This window comes from Uloborus diversus, chromosome 1 (assembly GCF_026930045.1).
Source record: "Uloborus diversus isolate 005 chromosome 1, Udiv.v.3.1, whole genome shotgun sequence".
Taxonomy (NCBI): domain Eukaryota; kingdom Metazoa; phylum Arthropoda; class Arachnida; order Araneae; family Uloboridae; genus Uloborus; species Uloborus diversus.
The window spans coordinates 210,611,748-210,633,759 of NC_072731.1; positions in this window are offsets into that span (position 1 = coordinate 210,611,748).

Sequence of the window (22,012 nt, forward strand, 5' to 3'; positions counted from 1 at the left end):
GGGGATTTGGAAAACTGTGCAGGATATTCCTGTGCAAGAAAGAGAAGCTTCTCAGCGCTCTTGGGTGTTTCCTCCTCTCTCTCTCTCTCTCTCTCGTATTTTCCGATTTTCTATTCTGCTTTAAGCCAGAGAAATTTAGATTACGTGGAAAAGAGATGTTTTATATTTCATATTTCTTTAATATTGTATTCACTCTTGTAGATGTATGGGTTACTTTGCTACAACTCAGAAAAATATTGTGATTTACTCAAGAACATTATTCTAGCGGGAATAGCTTCGATAGATTCTTTGAACCAAAGGAAAATATAAACGGCGCTTTTTTTTTTCATTTCAAGGCTTATAAATAGCGGTTTTTACATTGTTGACGAATGTGGATAGCTTTGAATCAATTGATAGTCAAATATTTCGTTTCGTCGTTACTCTGTGACAACATTACTCTTTGACAGTACAAACTGAAGTTCAATTATTTGCTAAGAATGAATCCGTTTCCCCCAAATTGTGGTTTAACTTTATACGCAAAGTTTACGCAGTATGAAGTTTTTAAAAAGTGACCCTACTGAAACGGAAATTTAACTAACAATTTTTAATGAACAGTCTCTTTCTATTTAAAGTTTCAAGATTGAAAAGAAACACCTTTCTTTTTCTTTTCTTTCTCTTCTTCTTCTTTTTTTTTTTTGAAATCAGCTTAATATTTTAAATATTCTGTCACGTGCTATTATTCACACAATTTTGATGATTACGTCAAACTTGATTCTGAATCGATAAACTGCAGTGGTGCAAACAAAGGGTTCGGACTTCTCTCATGGTCCTTTTGTTATTTTAATTGACTTTTATCCAATATATGTAGTACGCAAAGTAATTCCAAGCAAAGATAACAATAATTTCAGATTTAAAAAAAAAATATATATTTTCTCTCTTTCTTCCCCTACAAATTCGAACTGTATGTGAACATAAATAGTTCTAGAATGATGATTTTGCTTCTCTGTTTTTATTTTTCAACTATGATAAAAGTAAAAAAACATTCATTCTAGGGTTTTCTGTTATTTTAATTAAGTATTTGTTATTCGAAATTTTTTTATAAATAGTGATAAGTAATTATTCAATATTTTTTTGAGCAATCACATTGCTTACTGTTCTTATTTGACAGTTTTGATGTTCCTATGATTTTATTTTCCCCCCGTCTCCCTCTGCAGCACCACCATTGACCAGCCCCTGCCGATGCTGCTCCTCTAGCGAAAACTGTCTCCAGGTTGCGTCCATATTCTATACACAGATTCACACACACACACACATACATACACACCTACCCACACAAACACCTACACACACATACCCACATACTCATGCCTGCAGACACAAAAATACACGCCTACATACACATACACGCACGTGATTTCAAAAAACATAATTTGAATTCCAGATGTCAAAATTCAAATTAATTTTCTTCTCTTATTTTAATGTATTTTGTTCTCGACACAATTCCTCTTTTCTCTTTAAAATGTGGAAAAGTTCTTTATTTTTAGATCTAAAACCTTATTAAATTCAAATGAACATGAAACACCAACTGACCTAGTGGTGGTTGGTTGTTCGTAACCTTCCACCACTGCCTTGTAAGTACCAATTGGCTCATAAAATTCACTTTGATAACACTAGATGGTGGCACCTGATTCATAGGTCACGGCAACATAAGTCTTACCCGCCTAAAGTTCTTATTATTTCAATCTAAACTTACGACTGTCTGTTACTGGACCCTTGTCTGTTACCTAATATACAGGATATCTTCTTTTGAAAGACTTGCAGTAATTAAGTTTTATTAAAAAGCTTTTTACAAACACGTATGCCAATTATAGGAAAGAGTAAGTAGTCAAGTCAGCTATGAAACTTGTACTGATGTTTTAGGAAAGCAAATACATGTTGTTAAATTATAGCTTTTTCTGTTGTGAAATAAAAAAAAAAAAAAGATGTAATAACCTCTAGTGCAGAGAATTAACATTTATGGCAGAGTGAAGTTCCAGCAAGAAATTTTTTTTTTTTAAGTCGGAGAAAATGACCGATCCAACTACGCGTTAGTCCATCAATATAGATCAGCCAGTTATTATTATTATTTTTTTAATTGTAAATATGTTTAGCTTATATTTCTTTTTTTTTGCGCACAGTATTTGTTAAGGAGTCGGAACTTGTTTGTCTCACCATTTTCTTGTTGAGTAATGGTGTCCCCTACTTTTATGCCGACACAAAATTTCCTTTTCTCCTGTTTTTCAGTTTCAACCTTACCTTTTGATATACTGGGGGGGGGGGGGGGCAAGGGGACGTTTAATGTCGTGAAAAGTAGGGTAAACCGTGAGTAATATAACATGACGTAAAGAAAATTTACTTCCGTTAAAGGAAATGTCACCGTCACCGTTAAACTTTATGTAGGAAGCAAATGCATGAAATATAATTGCAATCCGCAATTCACTACTTAGAATTATTTACGGCAAAGTTTCCTTTCATCAAAGGATGTGTTCGCTGATTTACATGAAACGAAACAGCCATTTCTTTCTTCGTTACAGTGCTTAATGATCAGCTGTCAGCCCGTTGTGACATTTATGATTCATAATTTCAAAGAAATATATTTGTTTAAAAAATAACTCTTTTTGAATGATATAATCAATATTTTGTTGTTTTACAAAAAATACTAATTGGAGTATTTAATTAATAATTCATTATTTGTTTTTATTATGTTATACTCCTGAACGTGAAAATGAAATGCCCTTCAGCTCTAAGAAAATTTTACTTATTAACATCTGTTATGTATGCAGATTTGGACCTCGATTTTTCAACAGGTATTGATCACTGTCATCTTTTGAGCTCGTTGTTTAGCGTTACGTACGAATTAGCTGAAGAACCAAAGATGGCCACCGAAGATGAAGACTTGCACATCATGCAAGCACTCCAGCGAGCGAAGAGTGACGTCATCTAATTATTTCGCTTGGTAGTGCAGCCAAGAGGAGGGGTCTCACGGCAACTAATTTATGCACCAAGGTAAACCGGAATGTCAAGTGGATGTTGTTGAGCGAAGCGTCGTCCGCTAATTGGGCCTCTCTCTCTCTCCACCCCCCTGCGAAAGTCTCCTCATTAAGAGAGGGCCCCACATTCAATTGACTACGGATGTTTGACTCGACTCTTTTTTTTCTCTCCCTCCTTTTCATTATTATCATTATTCGCAAGTGCGTTCTTCGCTCTCCATTCAGGCACAAGGAAAGGACTCGCTGATTTTTCTCCGCGAGTTTTTCTTTCTCTTGATATTTCTCTCTTTCCACTCCATCTTCTCTCTCGGCCGAGACTTCGTTTTTCATTTTTTTTTTCGGCTCAGCTACTCATTTTCTGATATCTCCACCTGTGAACAATGACGTCGCTTGAAGGAGAGAGACCAGGAAGCATGCAGCATGGACATGCTTCATGTGAAGAAGATGGCTTCTTGGGCCCCAAGTGATTGAAGCGAATGTTCTAAACACGTTTGAAGAACATATCTAAACTTATAGAAAAAAAAACACGTAACCCGTTGTTTGGTTACTTTAAAAGTATTTCAAAATTTAGCGTAGACACCATCTAAATTACGCATGCAAAATTCAAGTTAATCAAGCAAGTTGAACAAGCAAGTAACAAACTAGCTTTTCTCTCCTGTTCATCAACAAAAAATGCGAATGATTGTCTTTCGATTTAGACAATTCATTATTATTCTCTGTCAAGGTTTTCTTTGTATCGGTATAATTATTTGTTTGGTCGACATTTTTTTCAGTTAAGATTATCATTTGATTAATGTAATAAATTATTTTGGTTAAAACATTCCCCCACTTATGAGGTTTTTTTTTCTGTTCTTCTTTCTCAAGAAAGACACGTATAAGTTTCAAAATGCTCCTTTTTAATGACTCTTCGACTCTTTAATAATATCCTGCATTGTTTTCTGTCTTAGACAATCTTTTTATTTTATAAAAATCTCTTTGCGCGATTGTTTTTTGATTAATGCAAATCTAAAGGCTAATTTCATCGCTACAATTGACAGTTTCATATAGTAGCAGATATAAGGTCTTCATAAAGAATTTTTGGGATTTCGTACACTAGAAAACGGGATGCAAACTTAGTAAAAAATAAATTAAATCCGCAACAGATTATTCAAAAAAAAAAAAAAAACTCAACATGTGATCATGTTTTTAACTAAAATTAATTAAATTAAAAGAATTACGATGGTTGGAAAATAACGTAACTTGGACCAACATAAAAGGAAACAAATGGCTCAAAGATGGTCGGTAATGTCTTATGAAGCAATGAGAAAAGAAAACGCCTTTTATTTTTTCTCACCTTCTACTACTTGGGAAGTCTACGTTGAAGTAAATATGAAGAACGTTGCTGCTTAATAATTAAACAACAATACATAAGCATATTCTAAATGTCACCGTTTTAGCTACTTAAGACCAAATCGTAGTGCAGTAAAAGTCGTTTTAAAACGCAAGTTGAAAGATTTTGAAGATTAACATTGCTGTTTGAATTTCATCCTGCCTGCGCCTCTTATTTCATTCGAGTTTGTATTAAATTGATTTAGACTTCCATCTCCAATGCATCAAACAAGGTCGTTGAGCTCATATTTCTAGCAGATAAAATTTAACACAATGGTAATTTTCTTCTTTGTTGTTTTGCTTCTGTTTTTCTTTTTCTTTTTTCTTTGTAATTCTGATTTTTATCCAGTAAAAAGCAGACAACATCCCAAGGCTCTAATTTTTATGTGATTAAAAATGAATGCATTTTATATCGCAGATAAGGAGACTATCCGAACAACACGTAGTGATAAATTGTTCTTCATCAGCTGATTTTTTTACAATAATGTGTCAGACTACTGAAAGATATTTAAAATACACCACCAGCTCAGTTATTCCGAATATTTGGAATAACTGAGCTGGTGGTGTATTTTTAGTATTTCTGCCTTAGCCCTGGCTTTGGGCGGTAACTTACTACAAAATATTGAAAGATGTCATACAATATGATTAAAAGGTTTGATTCTTTTTTTTATTATTGCAACTAAAGGTTAGCAAAAAAGGGTACAACTAAAAGTATGATTCTGATGCAACAAGCAAAAGTTCTATGCGAATATGTGTCTGAATGTCTCAATTTATGCACAAAAATTCTTTAACTTAAATTCAAAAATAATGTAATTTTTATATATGTAAGAAGTTGAGAGTATATTTGTACACATTGAATATTTTTACAACAAATAAAGACGATAAAAATAATTTTCCCCGCTTTTCTTTAAAACGACTAAGCCAGACTATTCAAAATAACACCTTTTGAAGGAATGCGCATACAAACTTCAAAGTATTAGATGAGATGCTAATATTTAATTAGTTAGAAATGCAGTTGAAGTTTTGATATTCAACCAAATAACTATTTCTAAAAAGTTACTGTAAAATACGTAGTGTGATAAACCCTCGTTTACTTTCTTTGTTTGACTTTTACCGCCCCGTAATAAAAATAAATTTTATAGAAGAAGCTTGACAGCCCTTGCCCCAGAGGAAGGGGGGAAATAATGCCTCTCAAAACTTCGATTACAATTTTAGGGGAGTCATGCTGAGGAATGAACCCTCTCCTTCTCCCCCACCGTCACCACTTCCTCTACGAACGAGTTTTGAGTGCGAAAAATTTCTGAAACGGTTTAAGTGTTAATAAAAAGTACCAAATCGGCCAGGAATTATCCCACTATCGGTCACTAATTAAATTCAAAAGCAATGAAAAAGAAATAGTATTTCAATAGTTTAGTTTTAAATTTTTTGTTGAATTAAATACATTACCGCAGTCGTTTACATTTATTCATAAATTGCTTGAACACAATGAGGATGCATAATAGTGTAGACGGTTTAGGAAGGGATATGACCTCTCTGACCTATCCTGTATCTACCTCTGGGTGCATCCTTCAGATTCAATACCTATGCGTGGAATTTAGTATAATGCTCACTTAACTCCTTTTAAAACCCAAAACAGGAAATTGGAATCCTTTTTTCAAGAAACCTTCAACTTAGATTCTACCGTGACCAAAGATGGCGATGCTTCATCATCTTCCCGAAATAGTTCTCGGAAGCAAATTCACTTCATCATGTGTGCCATGAAGAAAAGGCATTATTTCTAGATTCTCGTCTTTTGACTTCTCTTTCGTCTTGAGGAGGAAGGAGGGAGAGAGGGTGGAAGAAACGATGATGAAAAATTGTTCCAAACGGTGACTGCGGAGATAGGGATAACGATTGCAGAGGAAGAGGGGTAAAAGTGGAGTTGTTATGCCCCATTTATGACAGCTAGAAACAGCGTTTCTAAGGGCATCAAGGAGTGATTATCGACACCATTTGGCAACGGGGTTGCTGTTTACGTGGAATGAAAGGTTTTGCACAAATTGAATACTCCAATTAGATCCATTTAGATAAAGATGTTATTAATACCCATTTCATGTTTTCTCCATTCACATACACCTGGGAATGAATAGATGCAATCAGGCACAAATTGTTCTTTTTATTTTTGAGTGCTGCACAGCACCAATGCAGAAGGAGCCCACCTTTTAAGGCGTTACTCATGACTGTTCTTACATGTATTAAAATTATCATACAAGGATTGGAAACGGTAATATAATCAAGGGATCTGAGGTGTCTGATCCTTAACCCCACTCGTTGTGCCCGTGTTGCACACTTATTAGACAAATATGCACTTGAACCCCTTTATAGAGAGTTTTGAAAGAATAGCACATTTCTTCGTTTAAACGAAGTGCTGGTATAAAAAGCAAAGTGCAGCAAAAATACGCAATGATGATTAGATCATGATCGAGAGTGTTAATCTGAAAAATATCGAAGAAGAGTAGAGGGAACAAGAGGCTACGTTTTACACAAAAACTATTGCAAATCAAAAATTTTTAAGCCCCAAAAAATCATATCCTTCCAGTAGCTCAGACAGAAATTGCCTTCAGGGTGGGTTTTGGATCCAAACTGTTCAAATATGTGTATAAACTACGGTATTAAGATTAGTAATATGTTTTAAAATGATGGGTTCTAGGGGGAGTTGACCCAAAATCCTTTCCGTATCTGTTTCCCACCGTTCTTTCCACAAATAATACAGATTATTGCAAAATATCAACTTTAAGACTTCAATCAAAACGGAATCCCCCCCTTGAGCAGTGGCTTTAATCTGGGTTTATGAAACGATTCATAACACGCAGTCTATTTGAAGAACAGATTTTGTCTCCCACATGACATGAATGAAAAATGTGTAATAACCAAGCCTACAAATAATGAGCCTACTGGAGTGGCGCATGCCGCACTCACGTCAAAAGTATTCGTTATTGGTGTTCGGAGTCATTATAAGCACAAAATATGAGGTTGCATCAAGTTACTCTTTATGGATGAGACTCTACACTCTGTGCACGGAATACATAGATCGAAAGTAAAATAAAACGTTTTCAGAAGGTTGGTCACTTTTGATTATTTCTTCTTGATAAAAAAATCACCCAATAGGGTTCGCATTTTGCCGTCTGCTTGGCACCAGTTCGTTCTTGTCTGAGATAAGCACATGATTGAGGTTGCAAATGGCGCAATTCTTCGTTCACGTCTACTCTTTCTTGCCCGTGAGTTAAATTTAGTTATGAATCAAAAAGTGTCAGAAGTTCCTGTCGAAAATTTATTACGACGAAAATTGTCGAAAATTTAAGGACAAGACATCATTCTTCATGATGGAATTTGAAATAATTATTGCCAAAAATGTGATTATTATTGCTATTATTATTATAATGAGAACGATAAAAACCAGTTAGATGTATTTTCATCCAAAAGCAGGCTTTTATTTTTGCATTAAAAAAGGACCAAAACATATGTGAGATTTTTTTTTTTTTTTTAATTTTTCATTTTTTGCGTGGTTCAAGGCATTGAAAATTTGAAATTAACAACTCTACCATCATACAAGAAGAGGTCAAACTTAGAGTACCTGGTAGAGTATCTTCGTAACCGTTCAGATCTCAGAACTGCAACTATGATAACTCTGTGGCAAAGAGCCGGTGCTATTTTGTATTCCTCACGCTGAAGCAATGGAATTACTTTCATTTTAATTGGCAAAAATTTCCGTCAACAAGGATGGGCAGCAGGGAGGTACCATCGTGATCCTGAACGTACTCCCAAATTTCATCATTTGTCCGAATTCTCCCAACCCCTTTCCGGGGCTATTCAGTTTCGTGCCAACAGCATGAAATGGGGCATTGTGGTTCCAGTGGCTCTCTTCGATTTTATGCGGTTTTCCAGGGCGCATGATGTCTCAGTTGGATAGTATCTTCATTGCCATGGTCCTTCTGTGCGGACCCTGCCTGATACATAAGGGGTGGTGGAGGTAAAGCTCTTCGAATGGTCTTGGCTACCAATCAAATATCAAGAGTTTTTATTTGTGCAAAAATTTTACTGGTGTCTGGATCACCGAAAGTCAGACTTGTCAGTTTGGTCACCTTGCCACCCTCCCCCCAAATAAAACTTGTAAAATTTTTACTACTCCGATTACAAGCTACACCCCCCCCCCCGGGTCTTTAGTTTCCGACTAGGCTGACACAGCCTCTCATAGGCTCTGTCTGAAATGACCTATAATGATCCATTGTCAGCATGGGCTCACTGATCAACGCTATTATTCAACAAGCAAACCGCATGCCTTCTATTTAAACGGACGTTTGTAATCAAGAAATTACTTAATGAGGTAAAATTATATATATATATATATATATATATATATATATATATATATATATATATATATATATATATATATATACTAGCTGACCCGGCAGACCTTATTCTGTCGCATAATTTTTTTCTTCTAGGATTCAAAAACTCTGTTGGATATTTTACAGCTTCGTCAGAATCGCAAACTGTATCGATCAATTTGTATGATATCAAGTCGCCAGTTCGTATACGGAAGTTTATAAATCGTCAACCTTCACATTTTTTTGCTGCCAAATATGGCTCTTTCTGTCAGCCACGCATGATGCATGTATTGTGTGCATACATCGCGGCCAATGAGAATATTTTCTCGAATCAACGATTCTACTGAAATTAGTGAGCAATTTTATGCATTCGAAATTTTCATAGGCAGCAAATTTTCATTCGTCGATGTCTGACAATGGGTCCGGGAACAGTTGACAGCAAATGGATCTTTTAGCATTTGGACGTACATGTTTTAGCTGGACTTTTTCAACATTACGATACAGTCGCGTGGATTTCAAGTAAATTTTTATCTCATCAGCGATTTTTGAATGTAGAATGACTTAAATGTTTGTCTGAAATCACTTGAAGAGAGTATCAGAGTGCCTCGTAATCTTTTGATGTACATTGCGTCTGGGTTATTTTGAATATTCAGTGGCAGCTTAAATGCTGATTGAGCTGTTCTACCTCCATCCAGTAAAGTTACTGCAATGCCCAATGATGCAACGGATAATGCGATGCCATCATTAGATCATATTTCGGCAAGAATTGGAAAAATAAGAAATGTTTTGCTAGTTTCGCATGGTGCATCCCCGCTCCTCTAAAAAAAAAAATGCACTTTGACCCGCCGAAACTGCCAGAGGTACAATCGGAATGTCACTATCCAGAATTTTTTTTGTCACTTTTTTTTTCGAAATTGGGAATCAAAAAATACCTATAGCCCCAAAGTTTCACCCATCCATTCTTAAATCGCAAATTTCCCAATTATCAAAATACCCCTGCAAAAGAATCAAAGAGCGAAACTGAAAATCATTGCAAAAGCCTTGTTTAAATTATTCAAACATTTTATTTGTTAACAAATAGCAGATGGCAACAAATAAAAATTTTACATCTTTGAGAGTTTTTCGATGTTTTGTCAAAGCGTCGCGCCATTTTGACACGAAAAAATTCTAGATAGAGGCACACTAATTACTTATCGGTATGATATATATACATTACGACCTATTCTCATACCTGCCAAATACACATAAAAAACTCTCGAGCCGTTTCGGAGGGGTTCAAACACAAACACCGTGAGGTGACAGTTTTATGCATTAGATTTTTTGACTTTTTTTTTTGCATTTCTTTTATTTGGTGTTTAAAATACTTATATTCTCAAAACTTACCCCTCCTAACTCCCCCGCCCCTCTTTCCCTTTTTTAATCGCAAATCTCCCAATTATCAAAATATTTCCGCAAAAGAATCAAAGAGAGAAACTGAAAACCATTGCAAAAAGTCTTGTTTAAATTAGTTTCAAACATTTTATTTGTTAAAATAGAAAATGGCGATTTTAAACGGATGGCGATTTTTAAATTTTCCGGTGAGAGTTTCCGAAGCGCCATCTAGTGCGCCATGTTCCGATGTTTTGCCGGAGCGTCGCGAAAAAATTCTAAAAAGAGAGTTTCTAATTACCTAGTGATATGAAATATTTTTAGGTCCTATTTTCATACCTAACAAATACACATAAAAATTTTCTTGAAAATCGGTCGAGTCGTTTCGGAGAAGTTCAATAACTAACACCGTAACAGGAGATTTATTTGTATATACAGTGGCTCCCAAAAGTGTTCGTACACCTTGAAATTTTGTAGTAAAACCAAAATAACGCAAAACTGAATTCAAATATGAAGTCCAATTTTTTTTTCACACCATTCCTATGCCATTCTGAATAAAATCCAGTAGTTTTTTCCAAAATATTGCCAGATTTTATTTTTGAAATTTGTCAAAAAACGAAGAGTCAGAGAAAAGATACGCAAAAAAGTCATCGTACACTGAAATATTTTCGAATAAATTCATAATTAAAATTATCATATGTGGTTTTTATTATTATTTTTGCATTGTAATGATACTATAAAGTCATTTGCCTTTCATTTTTGTTTATTTATTCCCTAATATTCTGTTTATTTTTTTTAAATGGCAGGTATGCGTAGAAAACAACAAACACGATTCGAAATTTGATTTTTTTTCCCTCACAGTAGCCGTAAATTGGTTTGAAATGTCTCTAAATTAGTTAAGTTATACCATTCTATATTGAAGTGCCTGATAAAATGCTTTAAAGACAAGAATCGGATTGAAATCAAGGTAAGAAAAGGTCAACTGGCAAAGTTAACACAGCGTGATCGGAAGTTTACAGTTAAAAAAAAACATGAAAAAAATACATTTCAGAACTGAATAAGTATCTGCAGAACTATAGTGCCTAGAAAGAGGCACTATAGTTCCGCAGACACTCTTTCTAGGCACAATAGCAGAACTGAATGAAACATTTTACGTTTAATTTTTATCTAAAATTGTTCGCAAAGGTTTCTGATTAGCTGGATTAAATCGGACCTCTTCCCGCAGAAATTTTCTTGTTCGTGCGAAAAACAGTAAGCTTACGCTTTCCGTCGTAAAATCAATGATAAATAAGCTCAAAACGTCTTGGAACAACGTCTTACTTAGAGATGAAAATAAGTTCAACATTTTGGGTTAAATTGTTGTATAATTTTAAATGGAAGGAAAAATGAGGAATTTAATCTTTAGAACTTAGTTGGATCAGTTAATCAGGACGGCGAAGGTGTTCTTGTGTGAGGGTGCATCTCAGCATCAGGACTTGGAAATTTGGAATTTTTTGGTGAAATAATGAATTATGCTGTTCATTTAAATATTTTAAAAAACAATTTTAAACTAATAGCTCAAAATATGGTAATCGGAAACAACTTTGTTTTTTATCAAGATAACGATAAGATGCACACGTTCGCGTTTGGTGCCTCAAAATTTGTCCTTGAGCTTAGACATATCTCCTTAATCGCCAGATTTAAGTTTAATGGAACATATTTGGAGATATCTGGTGGCTAGATTACGAAAATACACCACTGAAACGAAAAGCGAACTAGAAACAGTAAGACTCGTAGTGCGGGTGAACACTTACTCAGAAATTGCACAAAAAAAGAAAGAAAAAACAATAAAATCTATTCCCAAACGTTTAAAAGATGTTGTTGTTACTGCATGATATTCTACTTAATATTAACTTAGTAAAAATTTGGATTATTTACTATTTTTTTGACATTTTTTCAAAGTGTACGAAGACTTTTGTGAGATAAAATTTCCGGCACTTTTTGGTTTTTGATTTTTAAAAAATAAGTTTTAATGTTTTATGAAAAATTTTCATGTAGTTTTGTTAAAAATAGATCATAGATCTTATAATAAAATACCTATTTCGAAATATTAATTCTAACCAATGGATAAGGACCCATTTCATTGAAAGTCGTATGTGTACGAGCACTTTTAGGAGCCACTGTATATATACTTTCTTTAGAAAGAAGTTCTCAATTTTATGTCATTAATTGAAGAGGAGCTATATGGATGAACATATATTCATTTAGTTTCCCAACAATGGCTTAACTTGAATTTAATAACGTGAAAAAATTAAATAAAATCTTGAAATTGACGGTTGTTTAAAAGAAAAATCTTCTAATTTCACACCCTGTAATATTATTTATGCTGGAACATACTCTTTTCGATCTACATTCTGAACAGCTTCCGGAAGGTTATTACCTCCTAATAGTCTAAAGCTTTCCAATATTCTCAATCTGATTGGCATTCAAACATTTATTTATTTAATGTATTAGACATTTAAACTTCCGAACAACAGGACTCTTCAAATGCATTTTTGTACGTCTACAAAGCAATTTAATAAACATGCATCATTATGTTGCTCAAAAATGCCGTTTCAAAGCTAAAAAAGGATAGTTTCCCAAATCGAAAGGATTGTATTCAGCCATCCCCACAGAAGATGCACTTTAAGAATTACGCAAACAGCTCAATCGTCGTGAAATCTATTCGCAACCCTACCTCTCCTTGTAGTCCCTGTCAAAGGCATTTCTGAACACTTCTCTCCCCCCTGCATACGCGGAAGCATTCGAAACGGGTAGCGGTGAGGGGGGCGCTCTGAAAAGCGTCGAGCCTGTAAAGCGAGTTTCCCGGCACAGCACGTGTCTTGGTAACGAAGGTAGTGCTCTCCTGTTTGCTCTCTGTAAATACCTCCCCGACTTGGAAACTCTCTGACGAGAATATTCCGCCAGCCTCAAATAAAACCCCCGTAGGGGAGAGGGGGCCGCACGAGGGAATTAAAAGTCGCGGGGGAAACCTTTTATGTCTCCAAAGCGAAATCAGTTCGGAGATGCAAATATAAAAGAGAGCCCGCTGCGTTTACACGTCCAATCGAAAATCAGCGGAGCTTGACGTATCCGCAGACATCCAATCAGAGTAGCGCGCTTCGTTATCAAAGGGAAATTTCCCCCTTTGATTTGTCCCTTGAAAACTACCGCTCACTATTTACTCTTGTCCACGAATACCAGCCAATCGCATCGCAACTCGCTGTTTGCACTAAATCGGCCATTGAATTTTCGAGATGGGGTATGCCCGGTAGCAAAAGGAAAGATTCGAACGTTTACACTGCTGTTCTAATTCTCGACTTGACGAGGTAGACTCAGCGTGAAAAGTCTTTTGTGGAAATCTGTCCCCTCGAACGTATACATCGCTCCGTATTGTTTAAATATATAGTTCTCGGAGAAGTTCGCTGGATGGGTGAACGCTTTGTGGAAGCGTTGCATAACATTTCGAACTTTTAACGCTTCTGCGAACAATGGAAGCCGAATTGTCTTGGTTGCGAATTCGTCACCAAGAATTTTTATTTGCTCTAAATTTTAAATCCATACAATTCCGACACGATATTAAAATATTCACGAAGGAACGTTTCAGTCAAATTTCGGGATCATTCCGACAATGGAATGTTTCTGGTGTAGAATTCAAAGTTTGACAGCGAACGTGACATCCATTATGATGTTTAGCACTCAATTTTCTTCTTAACGTTGATAAAGTGAATGCATATGAATAAAGAAGCGCTGCTTCATTTCAAAGGTATATCAATGCTCTTCGTGTTACTATGTATCGTAACTAGATGCGAAATTATGTACACACATTTTCAGGATTTGTAAACTAATTTATTCCAATTCTATCCATCGTATCTATTGTTATTATCAGTTTCTACTAACTATGCAAGTAAAATACTTAAGATAAAAGAGAAACGAAAAAAAAACTATATTGTGTAATAACAGATAACTTTTCATTCCAAAACTGCTCAAAAACCATAATTTTTCCTCACAATAAGTTTCATTACCAAATTTGCCACTTCGATTTGACTCTTTGTATCTTTCAAAGAAATACCAATTACAAAAGAAACTATTCTCATCTACACAATACGGAACATTGTTTGGCATGAACAAAATCAACGATATTTTCAATTTCCATCCTAAAAAATTTCATGTGTTAAATTCCTTATTGTGGATCTGGCACTTGTCGTGCATCAACGAAACTGTACTCTTAGCTTTTCCAGTTAGGAAAAGTTGGGTGCTGTAACATTTGAAGCTTGTGATGTTTTAACTAAGGAATAAACGATGCAATTGTATCATATCAATGAAGCGCCTCAAGCAATTTTGCTCTTCAATTGGACATGATCCTTACGGATTTCTCCATAGCTTTCTATGCTTTTAATCACTTTCTTATTATCCACTAATTTAAACTGTGGAGATCTCTCTCTCTCTACAGTTATCTTTGATTGACTCTCAGAATACTCTGAAACTTTTCAGTTCAATGGTAATTGCTCCTAGGACTTCTTAATGCCTTCAGGTGTACCTCAGGGTTCAGTTTTGGGTCCTTTAATGTTTTCCAATATTGCCATTTGTTTAGCCTAGACAGACGATGCGAACATTCTTCCTTGGGTAAATAATTTTAATGATGTCATCTCCAAATATCTGACCTTAATATTTTGCTTGATTGGCTCTTGAAATGTCTTAACCTCAACATTTCTAAATGCACAAAAATATCTGTTTTTAAAATCAAATCTAAAAATAGATACGTTGGTTTTTGATAATTACTATTTCGACAGTCTTTCACTTCGTAGCTCTACTTATTTTATAGATCTGGATATTGTATTTACTCCCCCCCCCCCTTTTTTCTTGTTCATTTGCTCAATATACCTGCTATGCTAAGACAAGAGCCAGTTCTGTTTTGGGTTTATCAGGAGAACCTCTTTTAATTTTTTTACTTCTTAATTATTATTTTATTATTCAATTCTGTAATCAATTTTCAGTCTTTGGTCATCAGTTCAAATTTTACCTCTCAGATATATCATATTGAAAGGTGCTCCGAATTGTTTTCTTAATATATTTTGTTTCTGTCTTAAACTTTTTTTTTGCTTCATTCACTAGAGATGAGCTTTGAATTTCTGTAGAATCAACTTGACGAGACCTTCTTCTTTTATTATTTTGTTACAACATACTTAATGGTCATTATTTAGTCTCATTTAGTGGCTCATTTTACATTTTCTGTGCAAAGAGATGAACTAAGAAATTGTGTTTTGTTGTTCGTTTTATCTACAAATTCTTCGTTTTTTTCCCTGACAATTTTTAATCGGTTTCCTCTCCTATATAATGAATTTGCATGATCTCTTGATATTATTATCTTTTCTTTTATAAGTTCTGTCTTTTTTCTTTATTTGTTTTCTGACGCTTTTAAAAGTTTTTAATGTTACATAAATATTCTCAGATTTTATTGCATTAAAGATTTTATGCGAATTTAAATCAAGAACAATATAAATTGTTATAACAATAACGATTGTGTTCAACAGAAGATTGTTGTAACTATTATTGCGGAAAATTAAAGGTAATTTATAATCTGTAGTTGCATTAATATTTTAAACAAATCATTCAAACTCATTGAAAATAAAGTCAAAGATATACGAGGTCTCTTAAAAAGTATCCAAATATCCTAACTTTTTTGTGAAAACCTGATGGATATAAATCAAGCACGCTTGCAAGAACTTACCTTGAACATTTGTGCACACGTGTGAATTTTTCCAGGTCTGTATATAGATTCAGTCACTGCCAAGCAGCGTTTAACTGAAGTAGTGTGTAGTGTTCTCATCGTTTTTTTTTTTTTTTTTTAATTGAAAGAAAAACAACGGAATGACTGTGGGGCAGTGCTACTGCATTAACTGTTGCCAAAAACAGGGCGACAGCCAAGTGGAGACCATTCGGAAGATTCAGGTGACTTTTGGTAACAATGCTTTCAGCATACTTCCGGCACTCAGTGGCGGCAATTCAGGGTGAAAGGGGGGGAGCACCCCCCCATTTTTATGGTTCATTATTTTTGATTTTCAATTTAGGAACCAAAACGAGAAATTATAATAAATTAAAAAAGAATCGACTTCAAAAAACAAAGAGGAACTAAAACGTAGATCTATTAATTTTTAGTAACCATTTGAAGTCGGGGCCTCCTATAAACTACTACCTAACGTAACTGAGTAGGTTTATTTCTAAAGACTTTCCTGTTTTGTTAAATTAGTGTTTAACTCCGGATTTGGTGGGTTGTCAGTTTAATATACTGGCCAAACTTCATAAAATCAGACGCCAGTTACGTTACATTTATTAAGGAATATAAATTTAATCGTCGGAGGGGGGTAGTCTCCAAGTCCCCTTGAATTGAACACTAAACATACTTTGAAACTGAAATATTTTTTTAAAAAAAGGGAAACTTTTATGACTAAATTAAGTTATTTATTAGAATTTTTTTTATAATTAATTAATTTATTCAACTATTTCCGGAGCAAAATACATTTAATTTACTGATTTGCTGCATGAGTAATAAATACATTAGTAAGGCTATAATTAAAATTCATAGACGGTGCCGTGCAAATAAAACACCCGACGCCTGAGAATTAAATATTGTTCAGACAAGATTCTTCCGTCGAAAAAAATGCACTTTTCACGCCAAAAGCACGTGACCTGTGACGTATCGCGCAGCTGACGAAAGCTGGTCTACGTAGCCACACAACTCATGAAATTTAAAGCTTCTTAGATTTCTCTGGGACCCCTCATCAGATCCAGACAAAATAAACATCGGACCATCTGGAAAGTATACTCTTCCAAACAAAAAAAAGAATTTTTCAAATTGGTCCAGTATTCTTGGAGTAATACGAAAACATACATAAAAAGCCGCAAGAAGAAATCATAACATCCTTTTTTGAAGTCGGTTAAAAAAAGCAGGAGTTTCAAAATGTTTTCAGCATAATTATTTGTTTTACTTGTGTATCTGTTTACGAAACATTATTTAGCACAAGCAGTAACTTTTACTTTATTTATTCATTGTTTAGATATTAATAAATCAATTGTTTTACTTAAACAAGCCATACTTGCTTAATGAAATTGTTACCAAATGTTTGTGACAAGTACTCTGGGGTAAATAATGTAAGTCTAATTTATGCCTAAGTGTGTCTTTATTATGTACATAATTCATCAAAATTTTAAGAAACACGTGATTTTTGCTGCTAGATTTGCATCAATCACCTTTCATATGCTCTCAAAACTCTATTTGCCGGTCTCTCCAGACATCCAGGACATGCTCTGACAAAGCGAGGTCACCAAAAGTTTCGAAATTTGGCCAAGTTTTGCGTAGTAAGGAAATATTTCGCCATACCTCATCAACTTAAGTGCTTTAAATGTCGGATAAATGAAAAAAAAAAAAAAAAGCTATTAAAACCTGAATCCACATGCCAATCGAGACTTTTATGAGGTTAAGCTTAACTTAGCAAAATTTTGTACTTTTTTTTTTCTCTTTTTTTCCCCTATCATTGCAGATGCTAAAAATTCTATGGCTTTTAGTTGTCGTTTTTGTTTGCCCCCCCCCCCTTTTTGTCCCAATCGCCACATCTGCTCGCACTTGATTTAAACTTTTCTTATGGAAAAACATACACTTGTTTTAAAAACAAGCTCCTTCCTCTCCTGATATGGCCTCTTACGACTTCTTGCTGCTCCTCTTACTAAAGAAATCATTGAAAAGAACGGGATTTCTGCTGTCGTCACTAGCTGTCGCTTTCAGTCCGGTTTTGTTTCTTTAAATGACTTGACGAAACCATGATATCGGAATTTTTCGACCACTTGGCTATTCACATTTGGTGACTGATACAGCGAGCATTCCCAAATCTGACGACAATTTTTCGATATCTCATCAATTTTTGCTCAAATCCAGATGCCAGTCAATTGCCGAGTACCAAATAACATGAGGGCACAGATATTAATGGTATATCAATCAGCAGCTTCATGCGTAAGTTTTTTGAACAACGAGATTGGATAAAATGATATCATCTACATATTCTCCAGGTTTGAGAATATCTTTCTCAATTTGAACTGATAAACAATCCAGTGGAAATGCTTGGAGTAGAAGACTGTGGATGCTAACATAATTATGGTCAAGCAAGTTGCACCTGTTTACCATTTGTTAACGGATGACGATATCTCGACAAATCTGACAATGAACGAAGGGAATATTTGGCGAAAATCTGTAGATATCTCCGAATTTGGTGTCAACTCAGATGCTATCTCATAAAAGTGTCGTTAGACATGTGGATTCAGGTTTTAATACCATTTTTTTTTCTTTCATGTATCCGATATTTAAAGCACTTAAGGGATGAGGTATGGCAAAATATTTCCTTACTGCGCAAAACTTGGCCAAATTTCGAAACTTTTTGTGATCTCCGCTTTGTCAGCGCATGTCCTGGATATCTGGTAAGAGTGGCAAATACATAATTAAGAATGGATTTGATATCACAGATTTAAACTAATGTCTTCAGTACTTAAAAGATAGATGATAGTATCTGTCTCAAATACAAACAATCGCGACTGCTTAGCATTCTCTCACCTTGAAAAACCCTAGCTAAATCTCAATGTATGACGCTGCATTGAATCTTTTTTTTTATGCTACAACTTTTACCACATTAAATGTTTCAAATTCGAAGAAAATAAATTGATAATTTAAATTAAGTTGCCAATCATTCAATTAATATTATTTTTCGAAAGCTTCAATGTTGAGGAACAAACCGTGTTCAATGTGTACGTTTTGTCTGGGAAGGGCAAAACAAAAGATACCTTACTCTGATTTACAGAAAAGGACGTGAATATATGAAAATTTTCAGCTAACATCGACGAAAAATAAAGCAAAACTCAACGTTATCCATCGGCGGAGAACCTACTTCTTCCCCATCCCTTACCATCGCAGATCCTCCGCATCCTGACGACCCCCAAACAAACCTCCCTCTTTCTCTGTGAATGAGACCCATCCCTGTGCAGAGACAACAGCCACTCATACACAGAGAGAGGAGATGGGATCTCTCTGTCTCCCCTACGCGTTGGATATTCTGTTTGGCCACTGGGCCGTGGATAAATGCTGATTCAGGGAAAGGACCGCAGGAAGCAGGGGCCACTTGAAGCTGACGCCCTTCTCCCCCTCCCCCTGAATGCGCCCTGAAGACACATGTCAGTCGGACAGGGGTCAGCGCTCTCCGCTTCTGACACAAGAGGAATATGCCGCGTGTCACGATAGGATATATGCATATGGATTAGAGACGAAGGAAGAGCTTCCGGCGGCTTTTTCAGCTTGCAAACGGCTCAAGTCATTGCGGAAAGGCACTCGGAAGGCCAATAAAATCAATCCCATGGCGTCCAGTTTAGAAAACGTGCATCATTTGAGTCAATGTTGTTGTTGGAAAAAAGTATTTGATCGAATTCAACTTTTTAAAGGGGACATGTTGATGAATATTTGGATGGGCATAAAAAGTTAGCTTAGTTTTTTTTAATCTTTTTTTTTTATCCAGCAATAATTTTTAAAGTAAACATTTATTTTTTCAAGCCAAATTTCAAATCAGTTTACACCATTTTTTTATTATTTTTTTAAATTATAAACCAAATGTTTCGGTTGACGACCACCCCCAACCACAGCACATAGCATATATTTTAGCACACTGTTAAAAAAATTGTGAACTTTTATGGTAAAAAGTATAACTGAGTTTGCTAGATTTTGTGTCAATATTTTACGTAACATCACTCAATTTAAGAGGGCAATGAGTGAAGAATTTTCAATTTGAAGTTAAAATTTTCTTAAATATTTGAGAAACATAAGATTGAAGTAAGAAAATTCGCGAGGCTGCTCTCTCAAAAAAAAAAAAAAAAAAAAATCCAGCGCACAACAGCCAGCTTCCTGCCCACAACATCGAACATCCTGCCCACAACATCTTTCTAGCATCCAGCCGCAGTCTTTTATTTGAAATTTGGCGTCTTGAACTCAAATTATTTTTGTTGCAATCACGAATTACGATAGGACCCTTCTCGTTGAATTTCTTGTTTCTACAAATGTTTCTTATCGCAATCATAATTGAGAAAAATATAATTTGAGTCAATGACGTCAAAATTCAAATTAATGCCTGATGCTAGATGTTGTGTGCTGGATACTGAACACTATGTGCTGGATATTGTGTGATGTACAGTGTTTTTATCTCCAGAAAGTTATAAGGTCGAGAGGGTCAGGTATAAATAAATTGGATTCAAGGGGACATGGATAAGAGCAGGAGGAGTCCGTCACCATCTAGGAGGAGCTTCCACTTGCACAGACCGGTGGTCTTCAAAAATCATAGTACGTCATTCAACAATCAAGTGGAAACAATAAGCAAACGTGATTGCTTAAAAAAATACAGTATTTTTTTTTAAATAACCTTTTTTTTTTGGCTAATATTAAGATTATGATGCTCCAATAACATCTTGTTCTTTTTTCCATCATTATTGATTGGTTGATATAAGGACGTTGCTGCAAGGTTTGGATTTTTCAGCTTTGTTTTCATCCTTACGTCAAATGTATTTTGTTGATTATTCAGCTTGTGCAGCCCTTTCAAACTTTCATTTAAGGGCTTGAAAACGAGAAACGTCTAATGTTTAAAGGATGGGTTCTTCAAAAAAAAAATCAATTTCTTCAACACCTTCTCTCAACATGTTCTTCCACTAAATTCTTCAGTAACGTGCTACGTAGAAAGCCGCACATGTCTTTATTGTCTTTAAATACAAAAATAACTACTGTTTCTGATACTTTCGTCGTAATTACAATATGAAAGAGGCCAAGGTGCGACATATTATGCTTTGGACATCTCAACAAAATGTATTTATAGAACTAAACCAGATTGGCTTTGTCAACAACTCTGAATGTCCTCGATGCTTTAGCGAGCAACTACATTTGTTACACTCCTCATTGTTACTTAATAGAATGGAAACCGTTAGGGCTTACTACGGAACAATCATGACATGTCTCGTACAATGAATTCTAAAATTATTCTCTGACGTCGGTGCAAAACATTTGCAAACTATGAACGTCGCTTCGGAATTCCGTAGTTCTGGAGTACTTTTCCTATGAATGATAACTCATTCGCACACAATAAATAACCATATATATTGAGCATTGGCATTACCGTATGTTAACGGCACTAGTTTAGGTTGTACCTAAACCCATTAAGTGAAGACGGAAAAGTTAGTAAAAATTTAGGTATTTAATCTAGTTGAAGATAAAAATTTAGTCTATTACTTGCATGCACGAATCGATGACAAGTTGAAAATTGCTTAAAAATATATGACTATCATAAAAATTCAAACGACATGCTCTAATCAACAAATTACATGAACTTGAAGGTCTAAATTAAACTCTATCACCTATAACTACTTAATTTGATGCATGGGAAATTTTCCGCTTGATCGTTATTAGACAACTTTTAATTGTTGAATCAGATCCGAATTTTTTTTACACTAATATCATCATCACATGCCCTCACTACACGTATCATCAATTTTTTTATTACTGCTAATCTTCCTTGTCTTCACTGGTGCTTTAAACTTTTGTTCCTTTTGATGTCTTTTTTTTACCCCTTCTCTTTCATCATCATCAGAAACTTAAGTTAATTTCAGCTATCTGCCACAAGTGATTATTCATTATCGTTGGTTATTGTCTTCTGGGGTCAAATGCTCTTTTATTATCTGAACTTTAGAAAGACAACTAAGAAAAAGATAACTTCCTCTAGCTTTGAATGAGCTTCAAAATATTTATCCAATGTTCCTAAGCAAGTCACATAAAATGCTCGAAATTGAACCTAATGTTAAATTTAC